This window comes from Rhinopithecus roxellana, chromosome 4 (assembly GCF_007565055.1).
Source record: "Rhinopithecus roxellana isolate Shanxi Qingling chromosome 4, ASM756505v1, whole genome shotgun sequence".
Classification (NCBI taxonomy): domain Eukaryota; kingdom Metazoa; phylum Chordata; class Mammalia; order Primates; family Cercopithecidae; genus Rhinopithecus; species Rhinopithecus roxellana.
Window position 1 is genome coordinate 91,519,213 of NC_044552.1, and position 20,528 is coordinate 91,539,740.

Sequence of the window (20,528 nt, forward strand, 5' to 3'; positions counted from 1 at the left end):
CTTAAAAATATTCCACTTGGAGGTTTCTGGTGATGAATAAGTTGCTCAAATTTGCATAAAGGCCAAGGAGACTTTGGGGAGAAATGGGAAGGAGACCCTGAAGCTCTGAGTTTCAATGTCACTACAATGCCTGGTTGCTGAGGTGTCCTAGTTTGAGACCAGTTGGCAGTAAGAACGACAGAAGACTCTTAGGGGAACCCTTCTGGAAGAGAAAAAGCTGGAACTGGTGCCTAGCACTCATATCAGAGCCTGGGGTGATGTGGGAAACACTGCATCAGATCACAGCTCATGTGCAATAATTTAAGCATCTTAGGTGAGGACCATGCATACTTCCTGCATTTGTCCATGATTAAACTCCACTGCTGTCACTGAAGAGTTGTACCTGAGAATCCCAGGTCTACCATCTTATGGCACAACCATAAACTGGACAGAGAGGCAGGAGACTGCTTCTTCCTTCCCCAGGATGGAGGAGCTGCTCTCAGAGCAGCAGTGAGAGGGTGGGAAAGGGCCAATTCAGGTGTTGTTGGATCTGAATTTATAACATATTGGGTTCCTTCTTTAAAAATAAAAGAATACAAAATTCAGAATATGAAGTTGCTAGGGCCCATTCCAGGGACATGGCAGGGGCCCTTGAAGGTGAGGGGCCCTGAAGCTTCAACTTAGTTTGTTGCAGATAGGCAGGCCTCTGAAGGGCTTCTCTCTCCATGTGGAGGCCTGCCCAGGGTGCATAACTGTTAATGCCTTCCAGAGTAGTGTGGTGTGGCAAAGAAGGGGGCTTCAGGTAGATTAATGAAGTGCTTTTATTTTTCTCTCAGTGAAGGTTAGCAAGAAGGACAGATCCCTAGAACTCAGTAGTGAGGAGGGAAAATAGACCTTCTTGTCATAAGGAGGATGGGAAGGTGCTCAGTCATACTATTCTGAATGTTAGAAGTTTCCTGTGCTCTAAGCTGGTAAAGCAGGACATACCTATCCATTATATCTTAATGCCTCTCAAGTTAATTATGTACTTAATGAATAATGGAAATCAATTGAATTACTGTAACAGCAATCCGTCTATTAGTATAAATGTGTTTCCACAAATTTTTAAAAGTGTTACTTCTTCTAATATATTATGGACACTCTTTTTATTTCAACTGTTGCCTTCATGTGGATGATATGATTTGCAACTGAGTTCAGGTCAGCTCCATTGAGTATGCTCATCTTCTCAAGGCATTATCTCCTTCTCTTTTCTTCCATTTCCTGATTAATGTCGTCAACACCCCTCCCACCATCTATCCAAGGCACTGTAAAATAATGAGCTCTCTTCCTAGCTTCATGCTATTCCCTTTTACTTTCTTTAGCCCAGGAGTTACTGAGTTCAATTGAATTTATCTCCTAATGTCTTTTCTCTTCGTTATCTCCTTGTAATTCAATGTCACTTTTGGATTCTCGACTCTTCTCTCATTTCTAGAATACTGCAGTGTCTTACAACTCTTTATTCTGATTTTTCCCTTCCAATAATTTTTCTATAATGTGCCAGAAGGGGCCCTTCTAAATCACAAATAGACCATGTCACCATGTGCATAAAAACCTTCGTTCGTTCCTTATTCCCTAAAACAAGCTCTGGTCCATCAAAGGACTGTGGAAACGCAGCCATTATTGTTGGCAGAGTTTTACTTTTGTTTAATACATCCTGAATGCCTACAGGAGAAATGTCTGAATTGTAGGTGGAATTCCAAGACCATTTATTTTATTTCTTTCTCTTCTTGCATGTACTCTACATGCAAACACCATTAATCATTTCTTAATTCATTGCTTTCCTTTCTGTCTCTCAACTCTATTCTGTTTTTATTGTTTTTCCAGGAGTCTTACCTCTCATTCTAATAGTATTTAGCTTCTAAGTACTCTTCTCAGGTTTTGTTTTTCATTTTTAAAAAAACTCTAGTTCTTTATGTTAGCCACCTTCTCATTCCATTTATTTTTGAATGACCTTTCTGTTCCAGAGAGCCATTGGCAATCTGAGTCCCATGAAAATAAGAAATGGTTTTTGACAGGGGGTAGACACTGCTTGCAACTGTCTTCAAAATTGAAAGAAGCGGTGACCTATTTTCTGAGTTGTAAGTGATTTTTAAATTGCTCATGAAAATAGAAGAGTCTTGGCAGAAAAACCTGATTACTTCGAGTGCGTAATGGTGAGAAAGCTTTTGTCTCATGGGATAGTTATCATATGAGATTATAATTCAGCTGTAGTTACTAGTGATCTGTGTAGTGAAATGTAGGTTGATAACTTCAGTTCATTTTCCAATAGAGAAATGTCCGAATTTAAGCAGGCCCCAAAGGGCTACGAGAAGCTGTGTCTTCTAAAAGAAAGTGGGTTGAATGGGCATAACGGCTTGGTCCTGGTTACCAACAGAATCACTTTCTTGAAGCCTGGTGTGACTTTTCATTTCCTCAATGTACATGCTATATGTGTAGCTTATAGAATACTGACCAAGACTCAAGTGAACAAACAAAGGAGGCAGGAAAAAGAAGAGATGTTCTGACCTAGTAGATAAATAAATACATATTTTAAAACCTGCCCTATTTAGATGTTGCCATAATTAATTTTAACGGTCTAATGAATACTTTCTTAATTTTTGTTTTAGGGATATATTGGTTGTATACAAATGAAAAAGTGAAATTATTCAAAATCTTCTTTCCCTCTCTTAATTGCTTTACAGGACATAAAAATTCAGAGAATTGGCAGCATTTTAATTCAACCCACACAATCCAGTTTTAATTTTAATTAAGCCCCAAAATATTTTTGAAAGCCTACTATATGCAAAGTATTATATGCAGTGCTGAAAGAAAATGCAAAGCTATTACAAGGCTCATGTGAGGAAAAAAGAAAAAATGAGAAAATGTATGTAGGCATTGTTTGTAAACTTTATAATATTTAAATGTCAGTTGTAATAATTATTATCATTATTATTAAACAGACATCCCGTCTCCTGGAACTCGCAATCTTTTAGGGGATATAGATATCCAAATAATTAATACTGGGAAGGCTGAAATGAGCATACAACCAAATTTTATGAGAATCAGAAAGGAGAACAAAGTTAATTCTATTTGGAAAAATCTGGAAGGTCTTCTTAGATGAGGTAGTGTATAGAGTACAGTTGAGCCTGGAACAACGTGGGGTTAGGAGCGCCAACACCACACCCTGTGCAGTCAAAAATTCACATATAACTTTTGACTTCCCAAAAACTTTAATAGCCTGCTATTGACTACAAGCCTTACCAATAACATAAATAGTTGGATTAAGACATATTTTGTGTGCTATATGTATTATACACTGTATTCTTACAATAAAGTAAGCTAGAGAAAAGAGAATGTTATTAAGAAAATCATAAAAAGAAAGAAAATCGTAAGGAAAAAAAAAATATTTACATTTATTGAGTGGATATGGATCATCATAAAGGCCTTCATCCTTGTCATCATGTTGACTAGGCTGAAAAGGAGAAAGAGAAGGAGAGGTTGATCTCACTGTCTCAGTAGTGGTGGAGGCGGAAGACATGAAAGAGGTGAAAGAGGAGGCAAGACAGGCAGGTCACATTCAGTGTAACTTTACAGAAATCCTTTGTAATTTCTGTCTAACTTGTTTGCTTTTTCATTTCTCTAAAAATGTTTCCATCTGGTACCAATCCTTCTTCAACCATTTATTTTAGTCTCAGTGCCTCTATCATAAGAAGGGTCTAGGCTGTAAAAGAAGTCAAAAACAGTCTTGAATAATCGGAACCCTTCTGCCAGATTGTCTAATGTCAATTTATTTCCTGGCATTGCTCCTTCTCTATCTTCTTCCTCATAATCTGTCACAGGTTTGGAAGCACTCATCTCCATCAAATCATCTTTTAATTCCTCTAGTGTGATATCTATTAGCTCTTGATTTTCTTCAAGATCTATATCTTGAAACCCTTCCCCCCAACCTTTTTTTGTCGTGTCCACAATCGCTTTCATGATTTCCTTGATTGGCTCTGTGATAAATCCTGTGAAGTCATGTACAACATCTGGATGCAGTTTTCTTCACCAGGAATTTATTGTTTCAGGTTTGATGGCTTTTATGTTTTTTCTATAATAACAATGGCATCCTCAATGGTGTAATCTTTCCAAACTTTCACGATGTTCTCCATGTCAGGGTTCTCTTCCACAGTGTTGATAATCCTTTCCCCATAGAGTACTGTGTGTAATGAGCCTTAAAGGTCCTTATGACCCCCTGGATTTAGAGATGTTGTGTTTGGGGGGTGAGTAGACCACTTTGATGCCTTTGGCATTGAACTCATGGGGTTCTGGGTGACCAGGGGCATTGTTCAATTTGTCCCCTATCAAAGAACTTTAAAAGGTAATCTCCTACTGGCAAGGTGCTTCTTGACTTCAGGAAAAAACATCAATGGAACCAATCCAGAAAAAGGTTCTCAGTGTGAAGGCCTTATTGTTATACAAACAAAAGACTAGCAGTTGATGTTCATCTTTTCCCTTCAAATCTTGGGGGTTAGCAGCTTTATAGGTAAAGGCAGTCCTGATCATGAACCTGACTGTATTTGCATAAAACAGTAGAGTTAGCCTATCCATTCCTGCCTTCAATCCTGGTGCTCACTTGTCTTCCTTACTAATTAATGTCCTTCATGGCATTTTTTTCAAAATAGGGCACTTTAGTCTGCATTAAAAATGGGTTCAAGCAAATACCTTTTCTCCTTAATGATTTTCTTAATGTTTCTAGGAACTCATCTGCAGCCTCTTGGTCAGCAGAAGTTGCTTCTCCTGTTATCTTCATATTTTAAAACCTTTTTTTTTTTTTTAATTATCAAACCATCCCTTGCTGACATTAAACTCTCTAGATTTAGATCCTTCACTTTATTTTCCATTTTTCTCATATAATGACCTTACTTTGTCTTGAATCATATTTGAGCCGATAGGTATGCCTTTCTTATAACAACGCTGCACCCACATAAAAGCTGCATTTTCAAAACGAGATAAAAAATACTTCACAAAAAGTGCAAAGTTGTTATGCTGTTGGCATAGCTGCAGTGACAGTTTCACAAGTGTCTCCTCCTCCTCCTCCTCCTCCTCCTCCTCCTCCTCCTCCTCCTCCTCCTCCTCCTCCTCCTCCTCCTTCTTCTTCTTCTTCTTCTTCTTCTTCTTCTTCTTCTTCTTCTTCTTCTTCTTCTTCTTCTTCTTCTTCTCCTCCTCCTCCTCCTCCTCCTCCTCCTCCTCTTCTTCTTCTTTTTCTTACAGTGGTTCTTTTGCTGGATTTATCTTGAATTGGCTGGCAACCAAAAGGGCAGACCTTAATCTATGGTATCTATATCAAGCAATTCAACATTTTCTTATAATGCCACTTTTCTCTGCTTCCTGGGAGCACTACCAGCATCACTAGTGGCACTTTATATTAGTCCCACGGCATTATTCAAGGTTTATGGTATTACACTAACCACAATTTAAAAATATGCAAAAACTGTGAGGGATCACTTTTTATTGGGATATGCAGTTTACTGGAAAGATGAACCGCTCATGTGGAGATGATTAGCATCACATGGTGTTTTAAGCAGATACAACCCTTGAGCTCACCACAGTGGCAAGAGGAGATGGCTATGAAGTTATTACAGTAGTAGAGTATATACTACAGCTAATTTATGTAATTATGATTTAATGCTGCATCTTTACATTTGTTTACATTTCTCTCAACTGCAAAAGGCACCCTGTGAGGCTGTATGTGCATAAGTTTTGATAAATCTGACTTTTTAATATAAGATCTGTGTATGTTTTAGGGTAGTAAGTGACTAGTAGAATAATATTTACTAACATTTTATGCATTCACGACATATCTAACTTTTTCTTAATTTTTTCAATATTTGTGGCTGCAAGACTCCTCTGTTTTTTTCCAAATTGTCACAAATCTCCAAAAATTTTTGCAATAGATTTATTGAAAAAACTCTGCATATAAGTGGACCCAGGCACTTCAATACTGTGTTGCCTGAGTCAACCGTATCTATTTTATAGAAAATAGAAGTATGCTGATTGTCTCAAAATTTTACTCATTTACTTGTTTTCATATTTCATCAACATCAGTTTTAAAATGTACACAATTGAGACACAAAGAATTATTTTTCTGAGTACTTTTTATAAAACTGCCAAGTTGTTTACCTTCATAATGCTCCTTCTCACAAATTGAAGCCAGAAGAGTTTTAAGGATGTGTATTTGTGTTCATTCTGAAGATATTTTGAACCAGTGGGTATACCTCTACTTGTAGAAAGACTACAATCATGTTTCTTTCCATGGGCTTAAAAATGAAAAGAAAGGTTGACAAGAAACACTTTCTGGCCCTGCACTCATTTTCCTGTTCTGTACTTGTGTTCTGTTGCCTTCATTAAAGAGAAAAACTCACCAGTCACAACCTCCTCCTCATCATCATTGGAGGCAGATCAAATTTGCTCCCTACCTTGGTTCACAGGAAATGGCTGTAGAGGACTGTAGAGCACAGAGGTTAAGAGTGAGGGTCTGGACAAATCAGCTACTTCTTCTTTAAGGCCAACTAACAAAAAGCCAACCTGGCTTTCAATGGAGTTGAAACAGCCTTCTGTTGGAAGAATATACCATCTAGGACTGTCATTATCAGAAAGGAGAAGTCAGTGCTTGACTTAAAAGCTTCAAAGGATAGGCTACCTCTCTTGTTGGGAGTTAATGCAACTGGTGACTTTAAAGGGAAGCCAGTGCTCATTTGCCATTCCAAAAATGCTAAAGTCCTTAAGGATTATGTTAAATCAATTCTGCCTGGGTTCTATCAATGGAACAACAAAGCCTGGATGACAGCAAATCTGTTTACAGGATGGTTTATCAAATACTTTAAGCCCACTGTTGAGACCTACTGCTCAGAAAACAAGACTCCTTTCAAAATATTATTGCTTACCTGGTCACCAAAGAGCTCTGATGAAGATATACAAAGAGGTGAATGTTGTTTTCATGCCTGCTAACACAACATCCATTCTGCAGCCCACGAATCAAGTAGTAGTTTTGACTTTCAAGTCTTATTATTTAAGAAATACATTTCATAAGACTATAACTGCCATACCTGTTGGATTTGGACAAAGTACATTGAAAACCTCTTGGAAGAGGTTCACCATTCTAGATGCCATTAAGAACATTTGTGACTCATGGGAGGAGGTAAAAATATCAACATTTGCAGGAGTTTGGAAGAAGTTGATTCCAATCCTCATTGATGATTTTGAGGGGTTCAAGACTTCAGTGGAAGAAGTAACTGAAGATTTGATGGAAATAGCAAAGTCATTAGAATTAAAAGTGGAGCCTAAAGATGTGACTTAATTGCTGCATTCTCATAAGAAATCATGAATGGATAAGGAGTTGCTTCTTATGGATGGGCAAGTGGTTTCTTGAGATGGAATCTACTCCTAATGAAGATGCTGTGACCATTGTTGAAATGGCAACAGAATTTAGAATATCACATGAACTTATAATCAAACAGTGGTAGGGTTTGAGAGGATTGACTTCAGTTTTGAAAGTTCTGTTGTGAATAAATGCTATAAAACAGCATCACATGCTACAGATAAATTTTTTGTGAAACAAGTCAATCAATGCAGCCAACTTCACTGATGTCTTATTTTAAGAAATTGCCACAGCAACCTCCTCCATGAACAGTCAGCAGTTATGAGCATCAAGGCAAGAATCTCCACCAGCAAAAAAATTTACAATTTGTTGAAGGCTCAGATGACGGTTAGAATTTTTTAGAAATAAAGTATTTTTAAATTACTGTATGCAAATTATTTTTAGACATAATGCTATTGCACAGTTAATAGACTACAGTATATTATAAACATTTATTTTATGTGCACTAGGGAACCAAAAAAATTGTGTAACTCCCTTTATTGCAATTTATTGAGGTGGTCTAGAACCAAACCTGCAGTATCTCCAAGGTATGCTTGTATTTCTGACATAAGTTACATTCCTTAGCCCAGAGAGTACTTCCCTATGTGCATGATTTGGAATAAACTTTCAGTCAGTCTTTAATTTCTGAAGACATACAATTCGCAGAGTCATAGCTTCAGGTGTGAAAGAAAAAGATAAAGATATACCTTAAACTTTGAGGTCTGTTTCATAGCTTAAGAAATAAAGTGCTGTGTCTTCTTTATTACAAGACAGAAATTCATTAAATTTTGTTTTTCAATTCTCTTACAAGCAAGTTCTTTATGTGCTAAGTATACATTTAATTATATATTTTACAAGCTTTAGCTATAGCATTTGAGATCCCTTGTAGTTGTTTAGTGTTACTATTGATAGGAGTAAAGCTACAATATTTCATTTAAAATAAGACGTCATCAGTTTTAAGACAATCCTGAATTCTGCCATGTGAAATATTTTAAAAACTAAATCTTAGAATCAGTGACATGATAATTCATCAGCATTTTAATGATACTTACTAGTATAAAATATAATCTATAGTCTGTAAAGCCCAGAGATAGAGGAATTTGTAAAACTAGATGGATTAGCATCTGGAATTAAAGATATTAAAGACTTTCAGTTCTAAAAGCATAAAAAACATTTTATGTTTTATGCACATGGCTATGTGCATCAAATAATTATTACACAGACCCACAAATCTTTATCCTTATACTTGTCAGAGACTTTAAGATGTTAATAGCTGAAAGTAAAAATAAGCATTCTTAAAGGAATTGAGTTAATCAACAGCTAATTAATTGCCCTTACCAAGCCCCCAGAACCACCAAAGGGAAGGAAATCAAGTGTCTGTCTTCTTCTGTTCTTGAACTTCCCAGGTTCACCCTTTAATTTATCATAGAAGGGGCAAATTTACCAATGTCCAATACAGTGTTAGGTATAGGCAATGTGGGTCTCTATAACTTTTGAAGATTACTGTATTTTGATTTAATTTTAGTATCTCACCACAATTCATGCTGCTTTCAAAATTTAGTCACCTCCCCAAATCCTGTGGACTCTCTTTATCACTTATTCATTCACCAAGAATGATGGAACATTGATTCTGTGCCAGAGAGTCACCTAGGAAGTGGGGATAAAATAATAAGAAATTTTCTCTTACCCTCAAGTGAGCAGTTTTACAGAGGAGACAATTTCAGTCACACTATAATTGCACTTCTATAGTTTGTCTATTTCAGAGTAATATGAAATAATGGCCCAAAGGAGGAGATAATGATCTCTGCTTTCAGAGTCAATAGGAGGAGCTACAGCAGCTGAGTCTTGAGAATGAAAAGGAAGGAATTTAGCAGGGCTGTAAGGGGAAGGGATGATGGTAGCACTTCAGGCAAAGTCAACAGCATGGGCACATTTTGTTTTCATGTTTATCTCATCTACCAGACCTTCTAGAGTGAAGACTTCAAACTTTAGTAATGCCCACCACCCAAGCCAGTGAAAGACAATGTTTAGCAAGTATGTTTTTTTGTTTGTTTGTTTGTTTTGTTTTGTTTCCAGTAAAAATAAGATGAGAGATCGAGTATAGAGAATATTGAGAATAGTCAGAAAATAGGTCAGTGGTCTCAAACTTTGGTAAGCATGAGAATCACTCAGGGTGCTTGTTCCTAAGCACCACTCTCAGAGTTTTTGCTTCAGTAGGTCTGGAGTGGAGGCAAAAAAATTGCATTTTTAATATGCCCTACCCTTAGTCCTATGACCCTGACACAGGCAGTCCACAGAGCACAGAGGTATATAGGGGAAAAGGAATTTATGGATACTATGTCCTGGTTCTTACCAACCACCTGCAGCTCAGCAAATATACCTTGAGGTGCACTCCACATCAGCCATCAAAAGCTTTGTAATCAAAGTTAACCTGTGTGGCTCAGACCTATAAGTTAATTTTCTAGCTAATATGCTGAGAGAAAAATAAATCTGCCTCCTAAGACTTAACAGGTCTTCTAGATTTTAAAATATTAGCATGTTTTTCAAGTGTGGTGAAGCTGAAAGTACTTAAAAAGCTCCAGGATTAGTCACTTCTCTTTAAAAAAAAAAAAGTTTGCAATGGTACAATACTTACCTTGCAAGATGAAAATTTCCACCTGAGACTTTTTTTTCTATATTTTATAATCATTGATGAGAATTGATGCTAACTCTACCTTTTTTAGACATTGACTGAAACATTTTAAAGCTGAGTTGAAAATAATCCTGGGCATGCCTTTAACACCCACTTGCTCTAATTTAACTCCATTTGTCTTTCCCTTACTTACTCTTTATTTTCTTGAGCATTCCAGCTGTTAGCATTAAATCTAATTTTTGTATGTCAGCCCATGTCAAAGCAAGCCTTAATCCTTTTAATGTTAACCTATCACCAGCTCAAAGCTGCTTTATATAATCAGATATAACCACATTTCCAACCCTAAGGGCATGGAGTGTGATTATGTACACATGCGTGCTAGACCTTCCCCGTAATGCTACTTGGTGTAGACTGGAATTCTATATGGGGTGGGTCAGGATTTAATCCCAACCAATGTACTTGGTTTACAGAAATAGAAAAAGGCTTTGTTATAAGGTGGGAGCACTAGCAGAAGTATTGGAAAGAGGATTGACTATCATATTGTCCTGTATATGTTTTAGTCTAAGAGAGATTAAAATGTTATGGACCAAGGTATACAGTTAATGACAGAAGTGTTGAAATGGGAACCAAACAGGAAATCTTAAGACCTATAGCCTAACCCGTGCTTTCTCCCTGTGTCAATGGAGTTATACTATGTCATTTACTTTTTTTCTCCCTTGAGTGATTAACTCAAGCATTTCAAAGCAAAACAAAACAAAACAAAACAAAACCACCCTACTGTTTGTATTCCTTTCATTTAGACAATTATTTGGGGGGTAAGGGGAGGTTGTAAAAGAGTCAACTGTGTTGTGAAAGTTTGGAATAATTATATTTTTTCTCTCCACTGGTTTCTGACAAGATATACCTCAAATTTAGAAAACTACTCATTGAAACAGGGTATTGTCATTGGCAGTCCTTCATGGAAACAACTTGCAGTCAGGTACAGGTGACTTTTAAAAAATTCTGCTAAGGCATTTAACTTTGTTATAGTAATACACTGATAAAGAAATTCTGTCTGTTTATATGGAAGATAAACATCATCACCAAATGCAGATAGATGTTATTGCCATTTTATTTTATATAAAATATATATTTGGTGTAATAGAATTAGAATTTTAGAAAGAGCTAGTATCTTAATTAAGTAAAAGAAATGATAAATATCTTGTAAATAAGTGTGAAGAGACATTATCATAAACAAGTTTGAATGTCTAGTTAAATGTCCACCTTAAAAAGGCAATACATAGTGGAAAAGAACAAAAAAGAAAATTCTCTTTTATTCGTATTACGGATCTCAGCCCTGGGGTTAAAAGAATAAGTCATATTTTTTTTTCCTAGAGTAGCTCAAGTCCTAAGGGGGAGGAATAACACAGAAAAATGTTAACTGCAATGCTACAAGACAAGTAACTTCAAAGTCCTATGAGACCTTAAGGGGAGAGTAATTAATTGTGTTTTGGAAATTGGGAAAGGCTTCAAGGGGGATATAACGTTGAAACAAGAGCAGGTTCAATTTTTAAAAAGCCAAGCAGATGATTTTTTTAAGGTATAAATACAGCAGCATGACATTTCTTTTCTGAACATTAAAAAATATCTTTTTAAGGCTTGTTTAAAATAATATTTCTACACAATAAACTTCTCACTTCCCATTTTCTCCAATTGAGATAACAAAGTCTCCCTTCTATTTTTATTCACTGCTTTGTTAGTTTTTCTATTAAGCTTGTTACATATACTTCATGATGATTTTTCCTGTATCACTTATTTGGGCAGAAGCTTCTTGAAGAAATCTATGTCTACATTTCCCTCTAAAAGAATCACTTTATATTCTTGTATATAATTCTCATTCTTGTCTCTTTTTTCTTGTTTCTCCTTTCACTTTTATTTTATTCTCTTTTTCATAGCATTTCAGTACTAACCATAGAAAACTGGGAACAATAGTACACACTGATACCTTTATATATTTTTCTTTCTATACACGCTTCCCCTGCATAAAGACACTGATTACAAATACTATAATTTTTATTTACAAAGGGGAGAAAAGCTGGGCTTAAGGTATTTTCCAAGGATACAGGGGCACCTGTGATGAATATAGAAACAAAATCTCCTTGGTCAGTGGTCATTAGATCAATTGTTCAACATTTTAAATGTTGTCCTAGATTTGATGCCAGTCCCTCGACGATAGGTTTTGAAAAGAGGGTTCATGATCTGAGATCCCAAAAAGGAAAGAGTTAAAAGGAAGAGAACCTTAGAGGATTAGATTGATCTCTAGGGATTTGGAAACTAGGCAGAAGATCTGAAGATGAAAGGAAAGATTTGATTCTGTGCTAAATTACAAGTTTTGAAGGAAATTAGAGTGTAATTTTGTTCAGCTATAGATAAGAATCCACAGCCTAAATTAGTAAAGTTCTTACAACTATTATCTTTTAAATCATAATTAAAAAGTATTTCTAAAACTATGTCAGTTGTGAACAATCACCTTGAGGTACATGTGTAATATGAAAAACCTGAGAAAGCACAGCAGTAGCAACCAGTGCATATTAAACATCAGTTGCAAAAGGGGAAGTCCAAAAGGCATGTCATTACATTACTGTATATCTTTTCTTCTCAGTCATGAGAAGAGGGAAAGGCATAAATCACTGCTGTCATGCTTTGTTTATTTTGGCCTCACAAAACCATCAAAGTTCTGCTTAATGGGGGATCTGGTAGGGCGCCTTAGATTCTTCTCACCCTACTCCTGAGAGGAAGTCTACATTTAAACAGGCCCCAAAGAGCAACATTTTGGTATCCCCTCTGGAACCATTTGTTATACTTGACCCTGACTCAGTCACTGGTAATACCCTCAACCCAGGTTAAATAAAGGTGGCATATAGGCTAAGCCAATTAGTGTGTTGCTGTCCACCGGTTAGAATTTCTAGGAACAATCAACCCTGCTGGGAAAAAAAGAGCATGGTTTTTCTTCCATTACCAAATACATACTTGATTAACCTGATTTCCAAGTGAATACCTGATTTCTCTCAGAGATATGCTTGTAGAAAATTAGAGTGGGCTGGTGGTAAAAATGGAGAATTAAACACACATACTCAACTCCACATTCTCCCAGAAACTCTCAAAAAACTGTCAAGGGATTGAAGGGAAGAAAAAGTGGTTGGGGAAGTGGAAATGCTACAGGGCAAAGGGATGAGAGAGGAGAAGGTAGTCGAATCTGAATGGTGGATGGTTGTGTGGTAACTGATTTAGCAGATCCATGAAATCTGAATAAAGCCATTAGTGGGAAAAATTTAGAAGCACAGTAATTGCCATTGAAGAATCTGCAAAGCTTCAGGGTTCTTGACCCCTGTTATTCTGGAAGTAGGATACAGGTGGGACTTAAGAAAAAAGGATTGGATGCAAGTCTGTATTAAAAATATCCATTTTACCTCTACTCCCTTTAGAAACCCCACTAAAAGGACAGCCTAGGTTTCTGTTTGATTTGTCTTAAGAAACACACTCAAAATGACCCAAACAAAAACCAACCAACCAAACAAAAACATGTTTTTACATACTTTCTGTTAGAATCTTACTGGGTACTTTTTCTTTTCCTTTTTACTATTGTAAATAGTACGTTTTTAAATTTTTCTCTAGCTGTTTGTTGCTGCTATATAAAAATGCCACTGACTTCTAGTTATTAATCTTATAACTGGTAACTTTGCCAGAAACTTAACAAATTTATGGCATTATTTCCCCAAATGATGAATTATAATAATTCGGGCAGAATTCCTTCAGGTTTCCTATTTTGTAGAAAACCATGTTGTTTCTGAATAATAATAGTTAACTTTCCAATCCTTATAGCATTTCTTTTTTTTTTCTTATTGCACTGGCTATGATATTTAATCCAATGTTGAATAGCAATAGTTATATTGTGAATGATTATAATGATTCACCATTGATTATAATGTTTGCTATAAAATTTCCATGCATAACTTTTTCAGGTTAAAGAAATTCATTTTTATGACTTGTCCATTGGGTTTTTGTATCAAAAATGATTATTAAATGTTATCAACTATGTATTCTATACCTATTAAAATAATATTTTCTCCTTTAATATATTAACATGATATATTACTTAACAGATTTTATAATGTTAAATCTAATGTTTATAATGTTAAAATTGCATTGCTACATTATATCCAACTTGGTAACGTTATATCATCTTTTTTACATTGCTGAATTCAATTTATACTTTTCCTTTTTTAGAATTTTTTTGGCCGGACGCCGTGGCTCATGCTTATAATCCCAGCACTTCGGCAGGCCGAGGTGGGTGGATCACCTGAGGTCAGGAGTTCAAGACCAGCCCGGCCAACGTGGGGAAACCCCATCTCTACTAAAAATATAAAACTTAGCCAGGCGTGGTGGCAGGCACCTGTAATCCCAGCTACTCAAGAGGCTGAGCCAGGAGAATGACTTGAACCCAGGAGGCAGAGGTGGCAGTGAGCGGAGATCATGCCGTTGTACTCCAGCCTAGGAGCAAAGAGCAAAACTCCATCTCAAAAAAAAAAAAAAAGAATTCTTTTTTGTCCTTGCATTAATAAATAAGGTTGGCCTGTTTTTCTCCTTTCTTTTACTCTCTTTACTTTTGATAATAAAATACATTAAATATGTAAGCTGAATTGGAAAACCTTCCCTTTTATTCTGTTAACTGGAGGTTCAGGTTTGGAGTTACCTTTCTTTGAATGTTTCTTTGAATGCTCCTGTAAAACTGCATGGATCTGCTGTTTTTCTCAAGGGAAAATTATGTACTACAGATAACCTTAGGATTTTTATTTCTTGACTAATTTTGAGTCAATTTTGGTAACTTTTAAAAGTATTTTGTTCATTTCACTTAATTTTTCAAATGTGTTAACATTAAAATTACTTATATTTTCTTGTAATTTTGATCTCTGCCGCCTCTTTAGTTACACCTTCTTATTCATTCCTGTTCTTTTGTGCTGTCTCTTTTGTTTCCTTAATCGATCTTGCCTGAGGTTTGTCAATATCATTAGTTTTTCAAATAATCATTTTTGATTTTGTAGTATGAAGTTTTTTACTTTATGCTTTTCTGCTCTTGTCTCTATTATTTTATTTCTTCTTACTTCTACATTTTCTAGGTTTACAATTGTGCGATACATAATGACATTTCAGTCAACAACAGAGTGCATATATGATGCCCTCCATAATATTATAATAGAGCTGAAAAATTCCTTTCCCACAGTGACTTCTTAGCATTGTAACATAACACATTACTCACACGTTTGTGGTGATGCTAGTGTAAACAAACCCACTTTGCTGCCAGTCATGTACGAGTATAGCACATGCAATGATGTGCAGAACATGATACTTGGTGATAAAGGACTATGTTACTGGTTTATGTGTTTACTGTACTATATTTTTTATTACTATTTTAGAGCATATTCCTTCTACTTATGAAAAAAACATTAACTGTAAAACAGCCTCAGGTAGGTCCTTCAGGAGGTGTTCCAGAAAGCATTGTTATCACAGGAGATGACAATTCTTGCCCTGTCATGCATGTTATTGCCCTGAAGACCTTCCGATGGGACAAGATATGGAGGTGTAAGACAGTGATATTGATCATTCTGACCCTGCATAGGCTAGGCTAATGTGAATGTTTGTGTCTTAGTTAACAAAAAAGTTACAAAAGTAAACCAGAAAATTTTTGAACAGAAAAAAGCTTATAGAATAAAAATATGAAGAAAAGTATGTTTGTACAACTGTGCAATGTGTTTGTGTTTTAAGCTAATTGTTACTACAAAAGAGTAAAAAGGTTAAAAATAATTTAAAAATTGATAAAGTAAAAAAGTCACAGTAAGCTAAGATTCATTTATTATTGAAGAAAAATATTTAAAAATAAATTTAGTGTAGCCTAAGTGTACTGTGTTTATAAAGTGGTATACAGTAATGTCCTAGGCCTTCACATTCATTCACCACTCACTCATTGACTCATCCAGAGAAACTTCCAGTCCTGCAAGCTCTATTAGTGGTAAGTGCCCTAAACAAGTGTAGTATTTTAAAATCTTTTATACAGTAGCCTTGTAGTATAGTTTGAAGTCAGGTAGCCTGATGCCTCCAGCTTTGTTCCTTTGGCTTAGGATTGTCTTGGCAATGCGGGCTCTTTTTTGGTTCCATATGAACTTTAAAGTAGTTTTTTCCAGTTCTATGAAGACAGTCATTGGTAGCTTGATGGAGATGGCATTGAATCTATAAATTACCCAACCATCCCATTACTGGGTATATACCCAAAGGATTGTAAATCATGCTGCTCTAAAGACACATGCACACGTCTGTTTATTGCGGCACTATTCACAATAGCAAAGACTTGGAACCAACCCAAATGTCCATCAATGACAGACTGGATTAAGAAAATATGACACATGTTGTGGGGTGGGGGGAAGGGGGGAGGGATAGCATTAGGAGATATACCTAATGTACATGATGAGTTAATGGGTGCAGCACACCAACATGGCACATGTATACATATGTAACAAACCTGCACATTATGCATGTGTACCCTAAAATATAAAATATAATAAAAAAAAGAAAAAATAAATGAAATCTTTCATACAGTATTTTTACTGTGTCTTTTCTGTATTTAGATATGTATAGATATACAAATACCATTGCAGTATGATTGTCTACAACATTGAGTACAGTAACATGCTGTACAGGTTGTAGTCTCCAAGCACTAGGCTATCCCATATAGCCTAGGTGTGAGTGTGCTATATCATCCAGGCTTATGTAAGTACACCCTATGATGGTTGCACAATGACAAAATTGCCTAGCAATGCATTTCTCAGCATGTATCATCATCGAGTGAAGTGAAGAATGACTGACTTTTGCTCTTCTTTTTCTAACGTCTTAAGATAAATGTTTAGGTAATCATGTTTTGATTTTTTTCCTAATACAAGCATTTTAGGCTTTAAGTTTCCCTATGAAGATTACTGGCTATGTTCCAAAAGTTTTGAAGGGTTTTATTTTTATTAATGTACAGCTGCTTCTAGAATTGGTATTTATGCTAAATTTTTTATTCATGGTGGTTTCTTTGCATATGCTTTAATAATTTTTATTTTGAGTTCATAATATGTTATTTGAGGCCTGCAAATAAAATATATTTCTTCATAACAATAGTACCTGTGGCATTAACAACTTTCAAACTCAATATCTAGTTTAAAATTTTTAGGCAATATCAATTTCAGTGGCAAAATGATGGGAATATGGCTTGTGGTTAAGACCTCTCAGGGGGGACTTATTTTCTTTATTTCTGCTCCATGCAAAGAGAAGGAACATCTTCCCTGCTGTGGGTCACATTTGTCTCTTGTTTACCCACTGTGAGTGTCACGCTTTGCGTGGTCCTGGTTTCATGCAGGTATCTCTGATCCTACTTTCTCTACTCTACTCTAGCACCTGGTTTGGCTTCTGTTCTTGAAACATTTGCCAATTAAAACCCAGACTTCAGGCTATAATAATTGGCAGATATTCTCAAGGATAATGCAAGCTCTAGGGCTCAGCTAATCCTCATGGAATCATACTGTCTCATTGTTTGTTTCCTCTAGTTCCATTTCTTTACTTCCAGTTCAGCAATGTTCCAAAAAAATTTAAGTATTTACTTAATATTATTTTTCTTACTCCTGGAAGGATTTCTCTGCACATGTATTCTGCCATACTTTTGGAAACAAAAAACCCATTTTACGACACTTTTGGTTGAAATGTATAAAAAAAACACCCAGATCAGTTTGCTGTAACAAACTGTAAGCTGCAGAGACATAACTAGAAACTCAAGAAACATGATTTTTCTGTTTAGTTTAATTTGGCAGCTAAATCACATCCTCAAAGCCATAGATTCTTTCAGCCTCTTCATTCTGCCTGTCGTATAGGCCTCAACCCAAAGCAATCTATCTCCCTGACATGGTCACAAAATGGTACCAGTACCCACAGAACTGGATACTTTATGTCCACAATTATGAAGAGAGGGAACCCTTCTCTAACCATCGTATGAATTTTCTGACTCATATGGTTCCCAATGGGCAACCACTGAACCAAATCCTATAAGAGAAATGTCATGCTTTGATTAACTTACTCCTGAATTACTTAAAACATATTCCTTGTTTAATATCTAATTCCTTCCTGAAACCTCTGTTGCTAAGTGCAAAAAATATATTTTCATTTTAAAAGAAAAATTGTGATGCATTTAGTCCCAACTCAAGGTACTTGACAATTTTATATAACAGTTCAAATAAGTTTACACAATTTTTAAAAATCCAATAATTTGAAAACAAAAATTCAAGTTTGGCTTAAAATAGAATATTCTAAGGGTTTACTGATTTATTCTTTGTCTTATTTTTGTGCCGTTTTCTTCATCTCTTGTTAAACCTTTTGGGACTCTGGTGATCTTGCTCTTAAACTACACTGAAAAATCACAGCATGCAAAATTACTTTTGGGATAAAATCAAAGCTAAGAAAATGAAAGCTTTGAAACGTGGAAATAGTATAGGTTCATAACATACTAAGCATTGTGAAAGCTGCAAATCTTCTATCCCTTTTATTTGGCATGCATAAGCAAAGTCATTTTTTTGTGTTTTTCTAGACATTGCTCAAAATTCAGATTAGATTCATATGAAATTGTCTGACTAGAAAATGTTGTGTTGAGTAAATTGAACATGTCTGAGTACATTGAATGTGTCAATGTCAAAAATAATATTTATTATTTTAATTATATATTATTCCTACTACTTCTATTTTTCATTTAGTGTGTTTTGGGGTAAAAAGGAAAAGCCTTACATAGAAAAAAATGAATTGTCTGAAAATGATATGACTTTTCAAGAACCATTATAGCAAAAAGCAGAACATTTTATGGGATGTAGCTCTGTACTGTGGCAAAGGAGATGGGTTTACTTTGAGTAACTGATACTATTCAGGGCATGTCCTTGAAGATCAGTCTCCCCAAACTTCATGGTCACTACACAACGGGGAAGAAAGAGAATGAATATCAATGAGATAATCATTATGCCCACTTCAGGCAGTTTTCTTGCAGTATTTATCTGGATCAAATTTAATCCACACTGAGATCCCACTCTCATCAATAATGGAACATTTAATGTCCCTGATCATTAGGGATCCCTCCCTCTCTCTATGTGATCATATAAATCCAGAAAACCCAGGCAGGTACTGGTTAGTCACAGCTGGTTGCAGGTATTGACACTGTTCTTCTGCCCCCTAATGATGCTATCGAGCATTATCTTCTAATATTCATTAAGCACTCAGCTCTGGGTAGAGTCAGGAATGAACCTCTCAGTCATTCACCCCACCAACTCCAGACCTTCCCTCTGCTCACCAGACTCCAACATATAATGCTCAGCTTCCTTGTCTCACTCCTGACCCTCTTCCCATTGTGTTCTGTTTCTTCTTGTTAGCTATCCTAAAGCTTAGCTTCCCATTTTCTACTGGATTTTTCATTTTTGAATAAAAAAAGCTTTATTGAGATACGATTCATGTACCATAGTGTTGATCTATTTGCAATATACAGTTTAATGGCTTTCAGTATGTTCAGAGAGTTACGCAGCAATCTCCACAATCCATTTTAGAGCATATTTATCATCCCCAAAAGAAATTGCTTATGCATTAGCAGTTATTTCCCATTTTCCTTAAGTTTCCCCACCCTCTGAGGTAATAAGTAACTATTTGTCTAATTTTCTGTTTTAATAGGTTTGTCCATTCTGGACATTTCATATAAGTGGAGACATACAATATATACTCTTTTGAATTTGGCTCCTTTCAATGAGCATAATGACTCGCAGATCATTCATTCTATGGCATACATTAGAACGTAATTCTTTTTATGGCTGAGTAATGTTCCATTATATGAATATTCTACATTTTGTTTATTAATTCACCAATTGATAGGCACTTGAGTTTTTTTCAGTTTGGGGCTATTATGAATAATACTGTCATGAACTATTATCTAAATGTCTTTGTGCGGATGTATGTTTTCTTTCTCTTGGGTAAATTCCTAAGAGTAGAATTGTTGAATTGTATGTTAAGTTTCACTTTTTAAGAAACTGCCAAGTTGTTTTCCAAAGTGACTGTACTATTTTCTGTTCCTACAAGCAATGTTATCAGGGTTCTAGTTTCTCCACATCCTTACCAAAACTTATTTGTCTTTTGAATTATAACCATTATAGCAGGTGTATAGTGATATGTATTGTATTTTTAAAATTTTGAAGGAACCCAGCTTGGCCAGGATCAGCTGGATAGGAATGGGGTGAAAAGGGGCATCTTTGTCTTGTGCTAGTTGTTAGAGGAAAGGCTTTCGACTTTTCCCCATTCAGTAAGGTGTTAGCTGTGGGTTTATCATATATGACCTTTATTATGCTGAGGTATATTCCTTCTATGCCTAGTTTGTTGAGAGTTTTTTTTTTATGTCATGAAGAGACACTGAAT